The following is a 23,736-nucleotide window of genomic DNA, read 5'->3' on the forward strand; positions in this document are numbered from 1 at the left end:
CATAAATCAATTTATCAACATTGCCATCTTTAACATTAACAGTTTAAAGAAACTTCACTTTCACACCGTTGACGAACAATCCTGCTACAGAGTGAGCAGACAGTACGATTTTCCTATTCTGCATCAGCCATCTCAACGTGCAATGCTTCAGTCTAACCCGCTTATTTTACGGCTATTCGTAAATTTTTAAAGGACCAAATTGGATTGGATTATGAGATTTATATTGTCCAAGAAGCCACCACACATGAACCAATCTTAATTTTGTAGTGTGACTTGATTTTTTCACGATAAGTAATGAAGAAACGAACGAACTCAATATTTCTATATCGCACGATCCTGATCATCAATAGTCATACAGCCATACTCTTGGCATTTGTCTTCCGGAGCTTGTCTTCGGGTGGGTTTTTTTACAAGCAACATCCAGGAAGGTTCATAAATATTTAAGGTTGCTGTTTAATTGTTTCACTAAATTTTAAATTTTCTGAGATTAAAAACCAGCTTCTCAGATATTCGCCGACAGCCACCGAAGAAGGAAAAGAAAAAGTATTTCCCACATATGTTGTTTACAAAGAAATCCTTTCTTGTCAACAACAGTTATATCGTTATTCTTTTTGTCCCATTTTCTATAGAAAAACTCTAAAAAATTAATACAATAATAACATGTTTCAAGCATGTTTGCTATGAAACGAATGCGATCGCTGAGATCGCAGTTCTATACTGGTAGTCGTCCAACCTCTTGTGACTATTATTCAGCCACTTTATCTACCTATTTAGGGTCAACCATGACTAATTAGTTGCTTCTATCTGCATTAAAATCTGATGAACATACCTGATTACGTATAAAATCCAATCTTTTCTCCGAAATGGCTTATTTTAATGGCAAGAGGAAGATAAAGATTTTACCATTGCTATGTCGCAAGTCAGGCAGAAAGTAAGCCTCCACGTCAAAGAAAAGTTAATCGAGGACAAATGGGAAAAACAGCGGAAAAAAGATAAAATAATAGAAGAAAGAAAGTTCTTCTATCCTTGAAAAATTAGAGGTATCGTAGAACAAGATTTGAAAGAAAAGAAAAGAAAATTGAAAGAATGGAAAGTATAGGTAGACGCAAAGTTGCGGAAAAAAAGATAAAATGAAGAAAGAAAGAAATTAAAAAAAAACAGAAGTAATTGGCTCAAGTGCGTAGGCTACGCAGACTACGTGCCTATAAGTTAGGCTTTTTGGGGTGACTATGGCTAATTGGTTGCGTACATCTGCATTCACACCTGACGTACATAATTGATCACGTATCAAATCCAATCTCATCTCTGAGACATGGCTTCTTTATTTTATGGCAACGAAACCCATTGATGAAGAGGATGACAAAGATGTCCAAATTGGAATTGTGCAAGCCACTGACGCAGTCTCCTCGTAAAAGACAAGGAATACCAGGGGAAAAGGGACGTGTAGTAGAAGAAGATTTAAGAGAACAGAAAGAAGAGTTGAAAGAACGGAAAGGAGAGGTAGTCGCAAAGTTGCGGAAAATAAATGAGATGAAGAACGAAGAGGATTTAAAATTAAAGCGATTGGTGCAATTGAGAAAAATTGAAGCGGAAGTTAACGGAAAACCAGGCTGAGTAAGCGTTTTAATACTTGAAATATCAAGAACTGGTGGTTGCATTTTTTACTTCGTTCCAGTTCGCTGAAATAAAGAAATGTTTTTCAGGTGCCCTTGTGTTATTTTTGTTGATTTTAATTATAACGCATTTTGTAGACGGTGACTCCTGACGCGTAATAAGTAGACTAAATGACAATGGGATTAATGGGATCTCGTTTCCTTGATTATTAACGCTTTTTGTATCGAAAATCTTGGCTAATTATTGTCCTTATTAATCGTTGTATTGCACGTTTTGGTTAAACAGATAGTCATAAATTTTAATTTTTTAACCCACCATAAAAAATGGCCGCCAGCTGTTGTCAGCTGATTTTGGCTGATGGACCATGGGTTTCGAATAAAAGAAAAAAGTGTATGCCAAATTGGCACAAATGGTGGATAACGGTATCATTTCCCCGGTTGTTGAGCCAACGGAATTGGTGAACCGCATGATGGTTGTCGGAAAGCCAGACGGGAATGTGCGCATTTGCCTCGATCCGTCTGAATTAAACAGGACTATTCAGCGGCAAAATTTCTCGATGCCAACAGTGGAGCAACTCTTTGGCAAGATTGGCAAGCCAAACATTTTTGCAGTCTCGATGCCACGTATGGATTTTATCAGATACCACTGACTAAAGAAGAGTCCTACCTGTGCACTATGGCTACCCCAAAAGGTCGTTTTCGCTGCCTTCGCTTTCCGTTTGGCCTTCGAGCGGAAGTTGGCGCTGAAAGTCCCTTACAAGTGAGGTCGGATCTTTTCGGTGGTTTTTTCTGGCGTTATCATCTACTTCGATGAATTTTTTGTCACGGAGACCATGACGGAACTGGAAGTGAACCTTCGACAGGCATTTTTTCGATTCCGTGAGCACAACTTAAATCCTCAACTTAAAAAGTGCGTTTTTTTTTTGCAGGAATTGCCGTGGCTGGGCCATGTTATTGGTCATGGAACCCTTCGTCCCGTACCTGAAAACGACGAATCCATTAATAATATACCAGATCCGACGGACAAACAGAGCTTGCAACGGCTTCTTGGAATGGTAACTTATTTGGATTTTTTGCAAAGACTTAGCCACTCTAACCCGTCCTATACGCAATATCCTTAAGAAGGACACGGCTTGCTGTTGGGACGAACAGCAAAAGAAAGCCATGGTATCATTAAAGACGGTCCTGTCTTCGTTACCCGCGCTACGGTTGTTCGATTTCTCCAGCCAGTGTTGGTATCGGTTGAAGCTTCCCAAGTAGGCCTCGGTGCAGTTTTAATCCAGGCGAGGCAACCGGTGGGGAACTTATCAACAACCCTCACGCCGACCCAGCGGCTGTTGTACTTCATCAACGTTAATTTGTTGAGTAGGCTACGCCATTTGAATTTTTCTCGCACGCAGTTTGACCTGGGAAAACTCGCTCACCTGCAGCAAGACACCTGAGGGATCTTCATTGGCTAATGTACTTCATCGACGTTAATTTTTCGAGAAGGCTACGCCATTTGAATTTTTCTTGCACGCAGTTTGACCTGGGCAAGCTCGCTCGGCTGCAGCAAGACACCTGAGATATCTTCAGTGGCTGTTGTACTTCATCAACGTTAATGACCTGAAAGCCAAGGCCCATTTTCATTGGGAAGTGACTGCGAGAAAGGTTTTAATTGGATCCGTTCAATGATTTCATTTCCGTGGATCCCAATTTCAATGGAGCAGCTTACAATTTCAGAAAACCAACTTCTGAGTGGTTTCACGACTCCATACGAATTAAAATATGTCAATATCGGGAAGCTATACCAATATCAGAGCTATTGGTACACGGGTTCGTCGCAGCCTTAGGATTATGGGTCCTCAACTTAGACTCACTTGCGAGAGATAGGCCAGTGATCGCTTTTGATGTTTTAGGTTTTGGCTGAAGCAGCCGACCCAACTTCAGCAGTGCTGCTCAAGAAGCAGAAGCCCAAATGGTCAAATCCATTGAATTGTTGGCGAATGCTCTTGGACTTGTGGATTCATGGGAGGATTTCTCGTGTCGGCTTATGCTCTACAGCATCCCGATCGTGTATCCCATCTTGTGCTGGCCGACAGTTAGGGGTTTCCGAATCCGACTTATCGACCTGGGAACGATCCAACGATCCAACTGGGAACGATCCAACACAACTGCCCACACCTTTCTGGTAGAATTATTTGGATATTCTCCACAGATATGCCAACCCGCTGTTTCTTATCCGAGCGTTTGGACCCTTATGGCCTTTTGCAGTGAAATACTGTGGAAGATTATTATTTCAAAAATTTGTGGGAGCGATGGAAAACACCGTTGAGACCATTTCTCAGTATGTCTACTAGTACAATGCACAAATTCCAACTGGAGAATCGGCTTGCATCTTCCATTGTATGATGGTGAACTCTGACTATGCACGATTTCCCATGGTCAACCGTTTACTGCCACTAAAACCTGAAATCGCAATAACATTCATCTACGGATAGAACTCGTGGATTGATAGGCAGCCGGGCCTCATTATCAAGGAGTACAGGAATCAATCTACTGTGGATCTCTTTGTTCTTGGTGGCGCCAGTTATCATGTGTATGCCGATCGATCTGAAATGTTCAATATGCGTATCAACAGAAAGCAGGAAGGCAGCTGATGCAGCAACATTAAAAACTGCAGCTTTCAAATACTCGTTCTCAAATCCTCTTCCTCCTGGCAGTCTAAATTTTTGTATCTTATGGACAGAATTGTTGTCAAAGAAATTTCAAGTCCAAATGTGCGTTTTATCTTACCATGGTCTATGAAAATACATGCAGCAACTAAAAAAAATTAAAAAAAATAAAATAATCTATAAAAAATAATTACATCTTGCGCTATTGTCAGATCGAGAAAGAGCTCCTTGCCTTTCAGTTTGGACTAACGAGGTTCCGCCAGTATGTTTAAGGCCAGCCAGTTGTCGTAGAATCGACCGCAAGCCCTTGGTTGGACTGCTGGAAAAACCAGTCGCTGCTTGTTCGCCACGCATTCTTTGAATGCGTCTACAATTCCTGCGGTTTGATTTTTGGATTGTTTACAAACCAGGAAAAGAACTTTTCATCACGGAAACGCTCAGTCGAGCTCAGTCGCCACGTCTTTATGTAGATGATGTCACGGCGAACTGCGAGGAGCAGGCCCATCACGTTTTCACCAGCATTGTTCCGACAAAATCGACTCACCGCCGCTATGCGGATGCTACTTTGCAAGATTCAACGTTACAGCTCCTTCGGTTGGTGAGGGAATCTGGGTGGACGGAACACAAATACAAAAAGGATGTGCCCCGTGCCCGTGAAACCTTATTGGCCGCTGCGACATGATCACACGTCCACCGACGGAGTCGTCCTTGTTGGATCCCTTATTGTTGTTCCGTACGCACTACAGAAGGAAGCGTTAGACGGTATTCATGACGGTTACTTCGGCTAATCTAAGTGTGTGCTACTGGCTCGGTCGTCTGTATATTGGCCGGGCTGGGAAGACCAATTCCACAACGCAGTGGCGAGCTGTGCTATTTGACAGGAAAACCGCCATCATAATGCGCGTCTTCCACTGTTTCCAGTCTGTTTGCCGGATTATGCTATTGCCTAAATGTTTGTATGTGTTTTGGTTTCCAAAAATTGTCAATTTTAAAACAATCAATCTTGTTGGAAATTCCGTGAAATCCTAACACTGTGGAGCTGCAGTGTTAAGTAATTTGGGCTCAAAGTTTTTTATTGCTTGTGTTTCGTATGTTACCAGTGTTAAGTGGTAGGTGTGTTAACAATTGTTTACCATTGGTGTAGTTTAGCTTAGACTTAGTGTAGAAACAGAGATAAGGATAACCGATTTGGCCTGCTCTAGTGCCGTTGGCCAGAAATTCAGTGATCTTTGTTGAGTGTTGTTGTAACTGACGCAACAACCACTCTGGTTTTTCTCCTATTGACCCAATTCAAACCCAATAATGGCCTATTGTGGAAAGCCGGCCGCTTAGCGGAACGGGTAGTAGCGACAAGCGAGTGAATACGCATGGGGCTGTACGACACTTTTTTTTTTTTCTACTTTCAAACTATTTAAATCGTAAAACGCATCAGCCCAAGTCATTTTTCGATGAATTTCCGAGACTAACTCTTCCATTTCTGCAGACTCATTTCCCTTGTAGTAAGGGAACGTCATCTATCAAGATTCAAGCGTAACTATAACTTTCGTTCTGATATCGGCCGCAGTGGTGCACATCGGCGTAAACTGCGCACGACGTTTTGGCTTGTCTACTACTTTTTGGATGGAATAACATCTTTAGAGCTCTTCGGGGTCTGTTTTATTTAGTCGTTTTATCTGGCAACGTAGCGCAAAGCAGCATACTAGCATACCTAAAAGTTGATCGGGAATAAATCCTTTTGCGAATTTTCTTTTCTTTAAGAGAGGTTTACATTTTTTTATCGTCTTCTTTCAGTGACTCATTCTTGTTATCATCATAAATCATTTAACTGATTTTTTGTCGTTCTCCTCAGTGTCTAAAGAAAGAGAATGAGTAGCTGTTTACGTAAATATGTACGAATTAAGTATTAATACTTGATTGATCAAAATATTCTGTTTTGGCTACCGGGCCCTTAAAGGTTACCCTGTAACCTCCAAAGGGTGACCTATATATCTGATATCCGAAACTTTGAATTGGATTTCTAAAAAAATTGGAAAAAAATAAATGTTTTCAATTTCTTATTTTATTTTTTTATTTCGTCCTCTATAGACTCTTTTTCCCATTGACATAATTCTTCGTCAGTTCATAGCAATGTTTGAATAAATAATAACAATAAAAATATGAAATGAAAAAAATATTTTGCATTATTCTATCCGCATATTTCCTGATTTTATTTATTTATTTAAGATTTTATCAGCTATCACACACGATGTCACGATTCGTCAATCAACATTAAATAACACCAAATAATTCGTCAACCAAATAAAACACTGTATTTGTAACACGAGAAAAATTTGGTTGGTCGATCGAATTTTACATTTGATTTGTTGAATCATAAATTTTTTTGTTTTTTGATTGCAATTTGGATTGCCCAGTCTCCATGGTTGTTGTTGTTGTTGCTGTGGTTGGGGGTGGTTTACTGTTTTAACTTATTAATTAAGGCATAAAGCCACCCCCTCCCAAGAAGTTCATCATGGAGCAATTTAAAAAAAAAATGAGCGAGGCCAAAAAAGTAAGCGGCGAAGGCTAAATTATGAAGGTGTAGCCGGTTTTCAGGTAAATCAAGGTTTATGAAAACGATATAAGATTCAAAGTAATAAACCCCAATATAATAACAAAAAAAAAAGCAGATACAACCAGACCACTGGTGGAAAGGTTTTCGGTTGTAAAATCCATAACTACATTAGCCAAATGACCCAACAAAATCAAAATGTGGACTTTTGCCAATGATGTTATGGGGCCATCGAACCCTAGTTGCATAACTTGTTGTTTCTGTTGCTGCTGCGGCAGTGGTACTGCTTGTTGTTGTTGCTGTGGTGGTTGCTGCGGTGGCGATGGTGATAGAAGCTGTTGCTGTTGTTGCTGTTGCCGCTGCTATAGTGGCTGTTGCTGCTCTTCTTCTTCCATTACTACGTGTGTTGACGGAACCACACATGTGGGTATTAGTAGTGGGAATCTATGGCTAGATTCATCCCAAACAGGTTTTATATCCAAATCAGCCGGAACTGCTTCTGCTACTCCAAGTTCTGACATCTGAAACAGAAAAAGGTAAATATAATTTTATGCATTCAACAATAAATCAATACATAGATCCAAGAAACGGAACCTGAAAAGAGAAAAAGATGTAAATTTCAACATTCAATGTACCTGTGCCTCTTTTGCTCGTCTTTCATCCGCTCCGTCTTGCGTCACTTCGCCCGTCGATGTTGGAACCAAACCTGATGGATTGTCAGTTGTGTTTTTAGTATCTATTCTTTTGTAGACTCTAATGAATTAATGTCGTTGGGAGACGAATGTAAATTTTATTCCCCCCCCCCCCCGAGATCTGGATGAACTTCTTCGGCTTCTGAAAAAAAGAGGAGATAACTTGATTTACACCTGCGACGCTAATGCACCGAGATGGACTACATTCCGGGGTTGAAATACAAGTAGCTTTTGGGGAGGAAAAGATTCAAATATGGAATCAATTGACAGCTGAGGCATTTATTTACAGTGCACTGGTGACGCATGTCCTAAAGATGTGACATTATTATTTATTTTAAATTTTTAAATTTTATAACCAGTGGTGTAAAATATGTAACATAAAATGTAACCTAACGTGTGTGTTTGTGTTTTTTCAGTGTCAACAAATTTTTAAAAGTGGGTAAATACAGAATGCGCATTAAATTATCCAATCTAGCCTGTTGATTATTCAACATAACCCATTCAACTTCTTCAATGACTGTGTCCACACTGTTCTTGACCGGCTTGATACTACGGGTTCTTCTTTTGTTCTTCTTTCGTTTTTTCTTGAGTGTTTTTACAGATTTGACGGTACTGGGACTTTTCTTTCCTTTAGTATATTGCAATCTCTTGATTGACTTTTGTTTGGCGATCATTCTGGTCTTCACCAAATCCCATTCCCCTTCTGATATGGGGGTTTCCTGTAGGATAATTGAAGTTGTTAAAATAGAAGAGCTTACATAAATAAATATTCAACATTACCCCTTTGAATTTTGTTGGGTTGTGCAGGATGGAACACAAAAGCTTGTATGAAGCCGAGGAATTCTTATGTGCGGGAAACTTCCAGTCAAGGATGTTTAAGACTTCCCTGCAAGACGATACTTGCTCCAATAAATGTGTTGTTGTTCTGGGTTCTGCCAGATGCTCTTGCACCAACACATATTCAGCACTTGTACCATTCATTTGCATCGCAAGGGCAATCTCTTCAGGGGACAAATACATCTAAGATGCAGAAAAAAACTTAAAATTTGAGTCTCATTAATATTACATGAGTGACTCACTCTTAGGAACGAAAACAGCAGATCGATTCTTGCGTTACCAGTGGAGAAACTTTTCAAAAAGGAGGCGAGTATCTGAATTGAATTGAAAAATTTGCGACTCAATAATTTAAAATTACCGACTCACAGTCTAACTTGACACTCGACACTATGAGGAGTGAAAACAGCTGCTGAGTGAACCATCTAATACGAAGAAAAAAGTGATCTCCAGTCCCCACTCCTCAGTCCTCACGTAGACACTACTATCAATTGGATCAGCTACATTTTGTACAGTTTAGTACAAATAGTACAAAATACAGTACAAATAGAAGAGCTTACATAAATAAATATTCAATATTACCCCTTTGAATTTGGTTGCATTGTGCAGGATCGAACACAAAAGCTTGTATGAGGCCGAAGAATTCTTTGAGTAACTGGGAAATTTCCAATCAAGGATGTTTAAAACTTCCCTGCAAAACGAAACTTGCTCTAAGGAATTGGTTGTCGTCCTGGCATGTTCTTGCACCAGCAGATCTTCAGCTGTGGATCCATTCATTTGCATCGCAAGGGCGATCTCTTCAGGGGACATATACATCTAAGGGACAAAAATAAATTTGTGTCTCATATTTAAAATGAGTAACTCACTGTCAAACTTGACTCTCGACACTAAGAGAGAAAACAGTAGATCGTGAATACTGAACAGCAAGGCAAAAAAATTAAAAATATCAATTTTGCTTAACCACGAAAGCAATGGCGACTTTTCCAAAGGGAGACCAAAACGAAAAATTGCTGGCAGGTATGCCAGCTTAAGCAAAAGTGGCGCATGTCATGTGGTTGTGATGGATGACTCAGGCCTCGGATCTGCACAAAAGAAAAGGTTACATAGAGTAAAAAAACAGCCATCCATCGACAAGGGGGCTTATATGATGAATGCTAGTCAGAACATTTCACAAATATGGAACAGGTTTAACCCTTTCTATGTAGGCTTCCATAATCATTTTATCTGTATTCTTAATATGGTCTTACCTGGAAACAAAAAGGGATGAATGATGGCTGCTCTTTTGAAAAGAAAGTATGTCTTCTGTGGACTCAAATTGAGTGATTCCTATGCTACACTACTAGGAAAAATGGTTACGCCAAAACGAGGAGACGCCGATGAAGGTACATATCCTAATTGATTGTTAAACAATTGAATGTTGTAGTCAATACAATTTTTGAATATTAGTAATTACAAAGAAAATATAACGAAACACAGTTTTAGATAGTATTTATTGGGATCAGGTTTAAATAGATATTAATAGGATAATTTTAAAGCACGAGTTCTTTATAAAATTTATTGACTAGAAAAGTGTTCTTTCCGTCGGGTATTCTGCACAGGTTAGAAAAAAATTTAATTGAAAATAAATCACTTTGTACCTATTGTTTGTGTTGTTCAGTATCCTGCAAAAAAATCCAAACACCTTGGTCTCTTTATTTATTTAAAAAAATGTTTTGGCATTTCTTTTCTTAATTCTAACAAATGCTATTTAAAACAATTAATTTTTCAGATAATATGAAGTCTTCAAAGTTAAAAACAAAAAATATACATTGAACTGGGCTTTTGAAAAAGAGCTGTGTTCAGATTTTTTTGCGGGATACTGTTCTTTTCAATATGAACCTATTGTTTATGTTGTTCTATTTGATTTTTGTTGTTTTTTCCCGCATCATGATATGAATACTCCACCAAAAAGCAATACTGAATGAAATACTGGGGACGAATTTGAAGTTGAAAGTGTTCTAGATCACGAGTAAGTGCATTTTATCTATATGTGTTTTTTTATTATTATTTCCAATTTGTGTCGAACATATGGCGTATTGAAATCCTGAAAACACATGGTTTTTCAAATTTTAGTCTTGTTGATATTTCACATATTTTTCATGGTGGCTTATCGTGATATGAGTTTCAGAAGCTATTGAAAGAATACAATGTAAATGTCAAATTATTTAGCAAAGCAATGTTTCGGTATTCCATTTTTTGCTAATGAGAAAAACCGATTCAAAATTCTCATCTACGTTTGCACCGCTATGATTGTGCTTTTGAGAGAGAATTTTTTTAACGGGAATTAAATCTATAAAATCTAGTCATCATCACGTGACAAACCCCCTTTCCTTACGTATTTTAGTTTCCGTCGCCAGTGGGTAAAGCTGAGGCAGTGGGTATAACTGGGGCATGTTTAAATTTAGAACCACCATTTTTTCTGGGATTTGCTTTTAACCGTCTTGAAGCATTAATCCTGCCTCTAGTGGCGACATCAATTTGATCAGTTAGGAAGACTGCTAAAAACCACATCAGCTATACCTGGGAAAGAATTCTTCGTGATTGAAGCTCCTTTACGTGTGCTCTCGGTTCGCTTCGGCATTCACGCTTTTCTCTGCAGCGGGATTCGTTACGGACCTGTAGCATTAGTCCTGCTTGTAGTAATAGAACAAACATCAGCTTGATAAATATGACTTTTGTTAAGCCTGCAGGATTGCTTGGCACATAATGTTATCCGTTGAACTAGGTGATAAAGATTCCACTGCATCGACTACAACTTCCAACGTCCTTGCCCTTGCTCTGTGGCAAGGAGGGCAGCTGCTTTTGCCCCTGACACAAAGGTGTGAAAGGTTGGTTCGCTTGAGTTTGGTATTGTTATAAAAATAATGACTTGGGAATTACTGTCTTAAGTCAGCCACCTGTTCAAAAAAGAAAAAAATTGTTACGATTTCCAATATGAGCTTAAACATTATAGAAAATACCCTATCCTTTATTCCACTAATCCTCATGGAAATTAACACTAACAATCAACAATTAACAAATGAAAACTATTGTTTACTTTTTGAAAACAATACACATCGACGAATTCAAAATAAAAATGGCGAAGGAAACGAAAATACGTGGGGAAAGGGGGTTTGTCATGTGATGATGACAAACCAATCAGGGAGTGGGGTACGCCCTTAAGCTGACGATAGCATGTTAAAGATGTATTGAACGTTCATCGGAGGCCAAGTTGACTAGCAGTAATCACGTCTTTGAAATCTTGACAATATTCACAATGAATAAAAAGTCACCTAAGAGGGCTAAGAATGTTTCAAAACAACCAGGAAAAAAGCAAAAACCGCGGAAGAATTGCTTAAATTCCATACAAGTGATAACAGTTCAACGTCTAGTTCGCTGGTGTCTCCTACGAAAAAAGACAAATAACCCAGTAGAAACGTCAAAATTTGATGGAATAATGTAAGATCCACTACTCACCTGAGGATTAATGCAGAAGCTACAGCAGTTTTCTTGAGTATTTATGTATGCTAAATTGTAATAGTTACATTTTATATATATTCTCTACAATAATTTATTTCCACCCTTGCAGAGCTCGTAGGAGAGTTTTGATTCAGACTGTGTGACACTAAGACAAAAATTCCTTAGGAAATTCCCTGTGGCAAAGGATTGCCATCATATTAGATCAAAAAGGTAAGTCAGCCCAACAGAAATGAAACGATCTTAACAAAGAATACAAAAAGTATGTTCTTTTAGCCTAATTAACAAGTTGAGAGGAAGATGTTCTTGATTGCAAGCCCCAATTCTTTGATGAGATAGATAAAATTCTATGTATCTAGTTTTAGTCAAAGTTTGTACGAGCAAGTTAAATGTGAATTTCTGTGTTTGAATCATATAGGAAAAGGAAATGCAACGTACCCAGAATATGTTGGTGATTCATCTCTGGTGAAGCAAAATCCAACTCAATTGAGGAAAAATGCAAAGAAAGAAACTGATCCTGGTACTTTATGTGAAATGATAACATTGACCTTATTCTTTTTTTTTCCTTTTTTTAGTCAGCAAAGAAAATCTGCCCCTGAGTAATCCAGAAGCAACCGAATGTTATGTTGACCCAAGTCAGACTCCAAAGTCTAAGGGCAAAGACCACGTTATACAAATTCGATTTTCGGATAATGTAGACGAGCCAGACTTCAACGATAGTTTTACCAAGACGAAGAAACCCAAAGTTAGCAAAGTAACAAACGTTGCAAAGGTTATTGAAATTATTATGATCAGCAAATATGAGCGGACTGCCGAGAGGGGGGAGAACAAAAAGAGACATGCTGAATCTGAATCAAGCAGAAGCGTCATGAAGATACTGTCCTATTTGAAAACAACTTTCTTCAAGTCTTTACGGAACAAAAATGGCCAAAAATAAAGAATAGACTAGATTTACAGCTTATTTGCTTCTCTGGCATTTAAAGATGTTCGTTGTGTTCTGTACGTTTTTGCTTTGTTAATGTTCTTTTAAGCTATCAGTTATTGTTTATGTAGAGCCCTTGATGTAACGGTCTGCATTCTTCAGTAAAGAAAAACAAAGATTTTTCCACAGAGACAACGAAGTGTATTTTTGTTTCAGGTTTTTTTTATCCAAGAAGGGAAAACAAGAATTTAGTGAAAAAACCGCAATCTATTGTTAAATGGTGTTTTTATTCTCCCACAAATGAAGTCTCGTTTTATAATACCTTCGTTCAAAGAACCTATAGTTGGATCAGGAAATCTTTCGGAATTCACATTGCAATTTGCACCATTTCCATCAATTTCAAGATCACCATTTTTAATACAAATGTTGTGTATTACACAGGAGGTTACTACTATATTTACTGCTCGATGGATGGATTGATGCAAATCTTGAGTTCTTCTAAATCGAATCTTCAAGTCACATAAGCCTGCTCTACAAAAATCCTTGTGCTTGATAACTTGTAATGAAATATTTTTCTCTATCTGGATAAAGGTGCTTCTCCGTCTGTTTGTTTGTAAGGAACAATACACCACTTCAGTAGAAGAAAAGCAGAATCACCAATTTTGTGATATTTTCGATAATCAAAATACGCATTACAATTTGACTGAAGGTTTTTCTGAAGGGTATCCAAATACAAGAGTCATTATTCTTTCCTGGCAATACAACGAAAATGTAACTGAACTGACGATCAGCTTTGACAATTGCCATCAGAACAAAATTGCTATACTGCAGTCAATTTGATAAGATTTCATGTTCTATTTTTTCGGGTTAAACGCCAATGACTCTTATTAATAGCTCCTATAACCCCTGTGATTCCACTTCTTCTTTGAAACTCAGCTTCAGTACATTTGATTTCTCTTTGTGTTCTGGGCATCGTAATAAAGTAAGACTGTTGATCAAAGAAGAACTGGCTAACCATGCCAATAACATGATAAACAGTGGACTCGGTTCTTCCAAACTTGTCAGCAAACACTCTTAAAGCATCTTTATAGAAACATTTCTATAACCCTATAACCCTTGTGATTCCAGTTCTTCTTTGAAACTCAGCTTCAGTACATTTGATTTCTCTTTGTGTTTTGGGCATCGTAATAAAAGACTGTTTATCAAAGAAGAACTGGCTAACCATGCCAATAACATGATAAACAGTGGACTCGGTTCTTCCAAACTTGTCAGCAAACACTCTTTAAGCATCTTGATAGAAACATTTCAACAATGGAAAGAAGAAAAGAAAGAAACATTTCAACAATGGACTTTTCAATTAAGGCTAGATAATGTAAAATTGACGTCTATTTTTCGTTTAGTGCAGCTAACCATTCAAAAAAAATTCGAAATTTAATTTATAACTTAACAATTGTTAGTTTTTAAATACCAAAATATATTTTTTAATGTTAAAATATTTATGTAGCATAAAAAGGAAATTTAGATGACATAATTGCAAATAAAATTTGATTTCCGGTTGACGTTCAAGAAAAGGTGGGGAAAGCGGAAGAGCGTTCTGGTAGTTCAGATCATTTGTCATTTTATGGTTCAAATACTCAACCAACAAAAAAATCATTTTATTTTAAATAAAATAGTTGAGCTGCTCAACCACAAGTTCACCATAAAACGCACCCTTACTTCCCGCAATCAGAACAACCTCCAGACTCGTCAGGCTTTTTGTTGAAATTGGAGTCGAAGTTTCTGTTCATTTTAAAAGAATTTTTTAATAGAAATTCGAGTAATACTTAAGTAACAAGGAATAAGATTGATTACTTGAATACTGCTACTGCTGGTACGGGTAGTAAAGGGAAATTCTACGGACGCAATGCATAATATAGATTGTTATTTTAATAGGAATCGAAATTGATCGATGGAGCTTATTGTCTGGCGAATGTAATGCCCACGTTTTTAAGCAATAAACATATAGTAAAATTGATTTACAAGAAGTACAATAATTCATTAACACTCACTCACTCATTATCGCTTTATAGAAAATGGAATTTTTAAGAACATTTGATAACATTTGTTAAAATTTAGACAAATATCATTTGATAAATGCTTCGCAGATGAGATATTATAAAGGATGTTATAGAGATCTAATTTATTTGTTCTAAACTATCCAAAACTAAAACTGCAAGTTCTGGAAACTACAAATGAGTTAAAAATTTGAAAACAACAAGTAGAAAGTTACACAAAATAAATGAAATGTGACATTGTGCTTGGGAACCTTCTCTCCATACCCCTGACCAAACAATTGGAATGGTAATAATTTAGTGGAAGTGATTCAACGTCTGTATGTGTTCACGATGTCCATGACTTTCCTGCACCATTATCGGATTGATGAGATTTTTTACTTGAAGTAATTGATCGTCAATGATATTTATATCTCCTCATAAATATGAGTAATTCGCCTAAATACCGGAGCCCATCATTAATAATGTAAGCTGATACAATGCTCTCTGACAAACGTAGAGCCGTTGGGTAACCTTTTACTTAACAAATGTCTGGTGCTTTTCCATTGACGAAATCGAAAATGGCTTTTTTACTTTCATAATTTTTCTGCTATATAGTTAGCCGTGATATTAGTTTGATCACTTAAGCTTTGTGCGATGAGCGTTGCTGTGTTATTCTCTGTAATTTAGCCGTGCGATTATTATGATTTTGTTCCAATAAAAGTTTCAGCTACCTTAAAATCAGATTCTTATTTTCAATTCACAGGGGAAATGTAATGAGGGTTGAGGTGGAAGTCCTTATTGTGGATTCAGAATTTAAAAAAAATGTCGTTACCCTACCACCCTTCTAAATGGCCTGATTAAACTATATAAACTATAGAAAAAAAACATTGATTTAGTTCTTGATAGTTCTCCTAACTCGTCAAAAATAGATTATCTCAGATTTATTATAACGCTGCTTTAAAAAAAGGAAATAAAAATTGGCTTATGTTGAAAATGGGACGCCGAAGAAGTTACCCTTGCACTTTTTACTATTTGGTTTTGTTGATTTTGATGTTTATTTTAGTATACTGAACATAAATGTGAGATATGATATATATCTCACATTTGAAAACTCTCTTACAATTTAAAAATTGAAATAATCTACTAAAAGTTTTATATTGTGTTGAGGTAGTGGTAGGGGAGAAACATCATTTGTTGTTTGCCAGTGACAACCAGATCAACGATGTTCAAAGTATGAAAAGGTGATGGAGGAAACCTTTCATGTAGCCCAGCTACCATTTTTGCAGTGGTACAGTATCCAATGTTTCAAAACAAATAACGGCAAATCGAAACCGATTCCCCTTCTTTAGATTGTATGGAAATAAGCTGAACGATTACGATGTCGTCAGAAAAAATAAAAACTGCTTTTGATCCAAATGTTCCTATTTCGTTTAAAAAAGATGTGATTTTTGAACTGCAATATAAAGTGAATTTACGCACGATTTTAAATGCGACGACAAACATTGGATTGTTTGTTCTACTGGGGTAAATAACCTTCTACTGGAACGTCAAAAGGCTTGGGCTTTCTTTACCGTATAAATCTGATCTCAAAATCCAAGAAATCGTGAAGGAGGTTTTACCCCTCGTTCTTTGGCAAAAAATAGAAACCCACAGGTTTAATCATGATTTAAGGCAGCGATTGGGGGACTTGCGTGCTGGCCTCCTCAAGCTCAACGAAAAAGGGGCCGAAGAAAAGAATACGCCATTCCTTTTCTTGCGGGAAATTTGGGGAGGGGGGGGGGTTAGCGTGAGACTATTACGAGAATATTCCTTTTTAAAGAAATGTTGAGGCTGTTGTCGATACCGGTAGACGCTAGTTTTGACGAGTCATCTACCGGAGTGATGATGGGAATAATAATGCCATCTCTTATTTCCGTGTGAATTAACAATTTCGGGACTTTTTTCCATCCATTTGTATTTTGTCTATTAAAGCCATTCGCATCCGCCCATTTCTATCTCGTCAATGCCCTCCCAACTCATTTATGAAGTATTGATCCAGTACAAAAATAGTTTGGGTTCTTGATTCATATTGTTTAACTCGCTTCCAATATTCCCGAAACCACAAACACACAAACAGACAAATGAAATCATTTTTTAATCACAAATTTAAATGTCCCCTCCACTCTAAACTGCTCTTAAAGAAAATAATTCTATTAAAAAAACCGGTGGCCAGTTATTAATTGTTTTGACTTGGCCGTCAGGCGTATCGATTAAGACCGCAACGGGGGCGTCCGTTTTGAATCCTTCCATCGCGTTTCATGCGCTATTCGCTGGAAACTATTGATCACTCTCCTCGTCCAACTCCTATAAACAAGAAAGAAAAACCCTCGAGTATACGTCAGGATCGTGATTGTGTTTTTTAACGATTTTTGTTTGACGCAGAGTGATGGTGCTGCATCCGCTGTTCGCCGCACCCGAAAACGTCAATAATGGACCTCATTGGTCCTCTGCACTCGACGTGCCGATATCAGATGGCGATGGACGTAGTTTTACCTGCATTTCTACCACGATGTAGCACCGTGTGGTGCCAATATTATTATTTACAGTTTTGTGTGGACGGAATTGCTTCACCGTCATCGGCGACGACTGACCCGTGTGGGTGAGTTATTTGAATAGCTTACCAAGTGAAACAGGTGGAAAACGGCTCAAGTTTATTTTTAACTCTCTTTTTCTCGCTATTTCCGTCTGTTACTCTTTCTCTCCCTCTTCCTTTTTTTTCTACATATTTTTTGCTAATTTAAGGTACCGCAACATTAATAATTGCTGCTACGTGAACTCCATTCTACGATCTCTGTATTCACCGGAAGACTTTTGTTTCGATCTTGAAACAAGTCTTGTCGACGTTAGTGCGCCACTGCCCATTCTATTTTACTTGTTCGTCAAATTGATGCGGAATAGTGAAGACGAAGAGGAGGAAGAGTTGGTGGATGACTTTCATGGGTAGTGTTGTTAGTATTTTAAAGGTCATGATAGTTGTCGGCCAAAATTTTTAAAGATTTCCGTCCTAAAACTTAAACTTTCAAAATTTTTTTCCTCTTATTTGTAGTCGGTTCATACAAAATCTGCATCTTTTAAACGTGAATTTTGGAGAGGGCGGGCAGCAGGATGCCAGTGAATTTTGCCTCCGACTTTTAAATCATTTTTCAGAAACGGTGCCCGCTGTTATTGCAACTGTTCTGTGGAATCACTTTGAAAGCATCATTCTTCAGACATTGACTTGTCAGGAGTAAGTAATCAATTCTGCTTGATATATATTAGCTAAGAGTTGTAATAGTACACGTGTAAACGTGATGTTTCTATTCAAGTTAGCCCCATAGTTTTCCTCGTCATGCATGATCTGAAATATAATTGCTATGCAGGGTGATTCCTTATCAAAACGACCAAAGACTGCGGCGAACATCTCACGAATTTCATCACTACTAGGGTTTTCCGTTTCATAATAAAAAAATATATATATTCCTAGCGAGATTTTGGAAAAAGTGGCGCGTCCGCCTTGCCCGAAGGTTTGAATTTGTTAAAAGTCGAATTTACCATATAATTTCAAAAAAAATTTTTTAGCACATTTGAATGAGTTGCTTGGCTGATATATCATTTAGAACATGTTGTCATAAGACTGAACTAATTTTTAAAAGCAGGCGCGACAAAATAGAACGTTGCACCACTTGCTGGCGCGAAATAAAAATAGTGGAAAATGATCCAATTTGATTTGACAAAAAGTTAAGTTAAAATAAACACAGATTTATGAAATTTAATCTAAAAGTGAACATACCTTGTTAATGTTTGGTCGAAATTTCAGACTTGTAGCATAAGTTTAAAGTATTATTATTTAATTTTAAAAGTCCAAAAAAGCGTTTTTTCTCGAAATTGATGTTTTCAACTTAAAAAATTGAAATGACAGGCCATAGGGATTTCTTTCAATTTTTTACAGCGGAATGCTTTTAATGTCTACTTTATCATTTAAAAATTTGAATCAGGTTCTTTTTTGGTTGGGAGATATTTCACATGTTATGATAGCGATTTTTTATTACTCAATAACTTTAAAATTTCCCCCGCAAAAGTCAGCAAACAATTTTTTTTGTCATTTCAGCTTTTAAGCGAAGAGCTAATGCGAAAAAAACAAAAAAATACATCGTGCACCTCAGCTTCGCTTAAGCCAACTTCCAAACCTTCAATGGATGAGCTGTATTTAAAATCGTTCTTGTTTTTCTTATATATTCCTCTTTAAAATGTTTGGCACAAACAAAGTCCTTTCTGGAAAACTTTTGGTTCATCCTTGCGATGGATTTTTGCCAACAAAATTTGTGCCATTCTTGGGAGCCCTGAATATTGGCGTTTTCTCTTTGTTTGACTTATATCCTGTGGAACAACCCACGACAAAGCACGTTGGCAAAATTAAAAATAAACCAGATGCTGACAGAATAATAATTAATAATAAAGGTAAGAAGCCTTTTTTAAGACGTTTGAAAACTTGAACAACCAAGCAGCCAAGCTTGCTGAGGTGCATGATATCATGGACTACTTTAACTAAAGGACGGGACTCTTCGGCCTTTCCTATGTCGGCCATGTAAAAATTTTTCCGGGAGAATCGGAATCAAAATTTAAAAATATGTATTGTGTTACCTAATGTCCCTATACCTAAAATGTACGGTTATAGAGATATTGCAAATTACTTTACGGAAAATTTGAAAAAAGACAAAATACCGGTGCCATCTAGGAACCAAACCTCCTAAGCTTTTGGAAGTCTGCCCATTCGTGCATACCAAGAGAAAGAGACACCACTCTCTTATCTCTATTGCTTTCACATAGCTGCCTAGCTCTCTTTTACCTTGTGGCATATATTCTTGAGAGCTTAGGGTGCTTGGCTGCTAGATGGCACCGGTGTTTTGTCTTTTTACCCCTACTCCTGAAAGTAAAATAAGAATACCTTATTAATTAGTTTTTTTTTACTAAGATTTATAAACACAGTTGGAATCAGCGAAAAAAACTGCATTTATTGATGTTTTCAATTAATTATCTCCTGAACAAACCCCACCCTACTAGCTTTAACACGGCGAGATAGGCGAAGAGTCCCGTCCTTTTGTTAAAGTAGTCCATGATGATATATATTTTTTGTCTTTTCACATTAGTCTTTCTCTGCGCGTGGCGCTCCTAGCGGAATGCCATGGAACCCTCCCACCTCAGTGAGCTATTCCAGCTGATGCCAGGGATAGCGCGTGCGAGTGTAGTTTAATTCTTTCATCCTCTAAATTATGCAGATTTTTACAGGCAAAGAAGAATGTCATCGACTTTGGAAAGGAATTTCGCAGTTGGTTGGAAAACTCCGACTACAGGAGGATGATATAGTTAAAATAATAAGACAACTACTTGCCCAAACAAGGTAAGTCCAAGACAAACGAGTTGACGGAACTAAACAGTTGGGAATATCCAAGTAGAATTGGAGGGTCCAACAAAACTTATTTACATTAGGCAGTTTGACAACGCTCTGTGTCAACATGAAAAAAAATTGATATACTGTTCAGTTATGAACTATAAAATTCAAAATGTTCAAACGGTTATTTGATTCTAAATCTATACCAAATTTCCAAATTCAAGCAGAAGTCTTTTCTATCGCCGTTGTTTTTAGTAAGCTATGTCCAATGCTGTAATTTACAAAATAATAAAAAAAACTGACTTAAAAGTATCACTTTTCTCTGATAAAGTTATTGTAAAATTAGGTAAATTAAGAAATAAGATTTGACATTAAAAAAAATTAAAATATAAATTCTTTATCATTACATAGCAACGCCACCCACTGTACACGCGTCAATAATTTTACATTTACATTTTTATGATTTACAAATAGTAAATCCGCCCGATGACAAATGGGTTTTGAGGTTCTAGCGCTGGTTGAAGCTGCGAGCGCAGACTGGGCACTTGTGCGGCGACTCTTCCAAGTGCAAAATGCGATGGACGGCCAGCGTCCGTGATTGGCAGAAACCTTTGCCGCAGTCGGCGTATTTGAACGGCTTTTCTTTCGAGTGGATTTAACTGTCAAACACAAGAGGGAAAAGGAGACGTTAGTTTACGAGTTTTAGACGTTCAAAAATGCACCAGAACTGGGTCATTAAAAAAAAAACAACAAAAAATTGAGAAATAAGAAATTTTGAAATTACCGGTGGTCACGGAGATGATCCTGACGACGGAAGGCCTTGCCGCAAATGTCGCAAGAGTATGGCCGTTCGTCGGTGTGAGTCCGCTCGTGGATGAGCAAATTGTAGGATTTGGTGAACTGGCGATTGCAGAACTTGCAGATGAATTGCTTCTTGGGTCGAGATGCGCGGCTGGGTCCATGGAAGAGACGAGGATCATACTGTCCAGGGTAAAAAGGCGGGAGGTTACTGGCACGGAGCCGTGGGCCCATCAATAGAGGGATGTTCTGGAGTCCGTAAGAGTTTTGAAGACCACGAAGAGCGGCTTGTTGAGCAGCGGAGGAGGCATCCTGTTGTCCGTTGTTAGCTGGAGCCGGTCCGGAATTCACTCCACCGTCTTGTTGCTATTTCGCGTTCTTGGCTGCATGAGCGGCCAACTGGGCCAAGTCGATGCGCGACTGTAGGCCTTGGAGCATAGCGGCAGCTTCAAGCATGGCTTGTGGGTTGTGATGAGGTGGCAGGAAAGCCTGTTGACGGCCTGGCTGAGGAAGAGCAACAGGTACTTGATCTTTTGAACTGAACGAGTCACAAGGAGCCGGTCGCTTCTTCATGGAGTAATCACGAGCTAAATCAGATTCGACCGATGGAGAACGAGCCGAAGAAGAGTTGTTGGCTTCCGCCGGTGATCCAGCAGGTACGGATGGACCCATATTTGCCGGAGTAGAAAAGGTGGCGGCCGCTTCTGATGAGCGGTTGGGTGGGCATGCGACAGGTCGGAAAGCCGACGGCTCTCGCATGTTCATTCCGTATTGATGAACTGCCAGATGAGACATACCAGCCGGCAATGGCATACCAGCCAAGCCGGTCAGACCGAATGGCAGGAAAAATGGGAAAGATTTAGCGGCGGCTTCCATGGCTCTGTGGCTGCTGGATGGCGACAAGCGGTGGTGTTGGCCGGTGGGGCTAGACTGTTGTTGCTCAAAGTTGAAACTGTGTTTGCTCAACTCGGATGAAGTGGGTGTGTGTGGTGGAGTCGATAGAGGCGTAGCCACATCACATACGGCAGCAAAACCTTTAATTTAAGAAAGAAACAAAGTTGCAATCATTAAACTTTGCTCGCTGTTTGACTAGTCGAAGTGGAAGTTGGAGAAATGTGGCCACTCATGCTTACCTGCTGCCTTGGAATAATGAGAGTTGGATGAGTCCACTGACGGACGCTGGTGTGAGTGAAGTTCGCTGTCCATCGGCAAAAACAACGAAACGATTAGGAGTTTGCTGCGGCACTTGGGCTGTCGTAGGATCGATTCAAATCGAGACGAGCACAGAGTAGTAGAACGAGTTGAATGTCAAAAAACACTTGGGGGAAAGCCAAAGCACTTGGTGTAGAGTCTGGACAAGTGTGTGTGGATAGTTCGAGTCGAATCAAAGTTCTCAAATGAACAGTCTTGGAGATAATTGTTCACTAACTTTCCATGATGTTCCGAGATTTCCATGTTGAAGCAGCTATTGTTTTTCACTTGGAGGAGTATTTGTAAATAAAACATGTGTATCATTTTTCTCTGAAGCACTCTGCAGCAAAGTAGAAGTTCCATTTGATTCCAGCAATTCACTTTCACTTTTGGTCTGAATTAAGCTTAGTTTATTTTGGACTAATTTACTTTGCTGTTGATCATCAACACTGTAAACTGATGCAGTGTTACTTTCAGCTGCTTTCCTTGAAAATTGTAAACATTTGTTTGTTTCTTATAATTATGGTATAACAATTTCTCACCTTTCTGCCCCCAGTGGGCGAGTTACAATGAAATCATCCATGCTGTCATCCAATGGTGCATCAGCTTTTTTAAGTTTCTGCCTGATAAATTGATTGCACGAAACATATTATCACAACTAGATCGATCAAGAGAATAGGCAGTGGATTCTAACTAAACTAGAAAATGAAGAGCTCTGCTTGGACTTCAAAAGTGACAAATCTTTTGTTTTTTCCTTGATTCCTTGTTTTCAATATTGATCTTTCTCTTTTGAGAGTCAATATTTTCACGATTCTCAACGTTTTCTTGAAATTCTTTAAGTTTCAATCTACTCAAAATGACGTATTTTTTTCTTCTTTCTACAGGGCATCTCATCCAATCTGCCTGAGTGCAATTTGGGAAGTCGATCTTAAATAACCCATACGCACGACAATTGTCTCCCGCATTGAACTTCTCAATAAGCAAATTATTTTTCTCTTTGTTAGTAATAGATAACTTAGCTGTAATATTTTCTAGAATCATGTTGACAATTTTCAATGAAAAATGTAATTTAAAAATGAAAAGAGGAACCGACAAACTTTCTTTGGATTGACTTTGTAAAGGCAGAAATAGAACTAAGGCATTTTTCAACAAAAAAGGAAGCATTCTGCAAAAACGACCAAGGTGTTCTATGGGCATAGAACACTAATTATGGAACATTAATTTTACAAACAAAATATTACCTTTTAATGAAAATATATGTAATATCCTTCTTTGATGATGATGATTTTTTTTTAACTATAAAGAACAAGAAACTGTCACATAGAATGTTGGACATGGATATGTTTGGCAGCTGGACCTCACAACAATAACCGAGACCGAATATCCACCCACATGAAAATGATAGTGATCACGAAAACTTTTTGTTTTTTAAAAAATAATACAATTCCAGGTAATATACATTAGGCTCTACAAAGATTTTCGTTATTACTATAAGACACGCTAAACTATGATATCATCTATGATAGGACATGAGGTTGGTCTGAATCAA

The 23,736-nt window shown here is 38.1% G+C and overlaps 1 pseudogene; it reads right to left on the reverse strand.

The window, feature by feature from the left end:
• Nucleotides 1-20,601: 20,601 nt before the first annotated feature.
• On the reverse strand, nucleotides 20,602-22,202 carry LOC124327677 (annotated as a pseudogene).
• Between the last annotated feature and the right edge of the window lie 1,534 nt (nucleotides 22,203-23,736).

This window comes from Daphnia pulicaria, chromosome 2 (genome assembly GCF_021234035.1).
Source record: "Daphnia pulicaria isolate SC F1-1A chromosome 2, SC_F0-13Bv2, whole genome shotgun sequence".
In the NCBI taxonomy this organism is placed as follows: Eukaryota; Metazoa; Arthropoda; class Branchiopoda; order Diplostraca; family Daphniidae; genus Daphnia; species Daphnia pulicaria.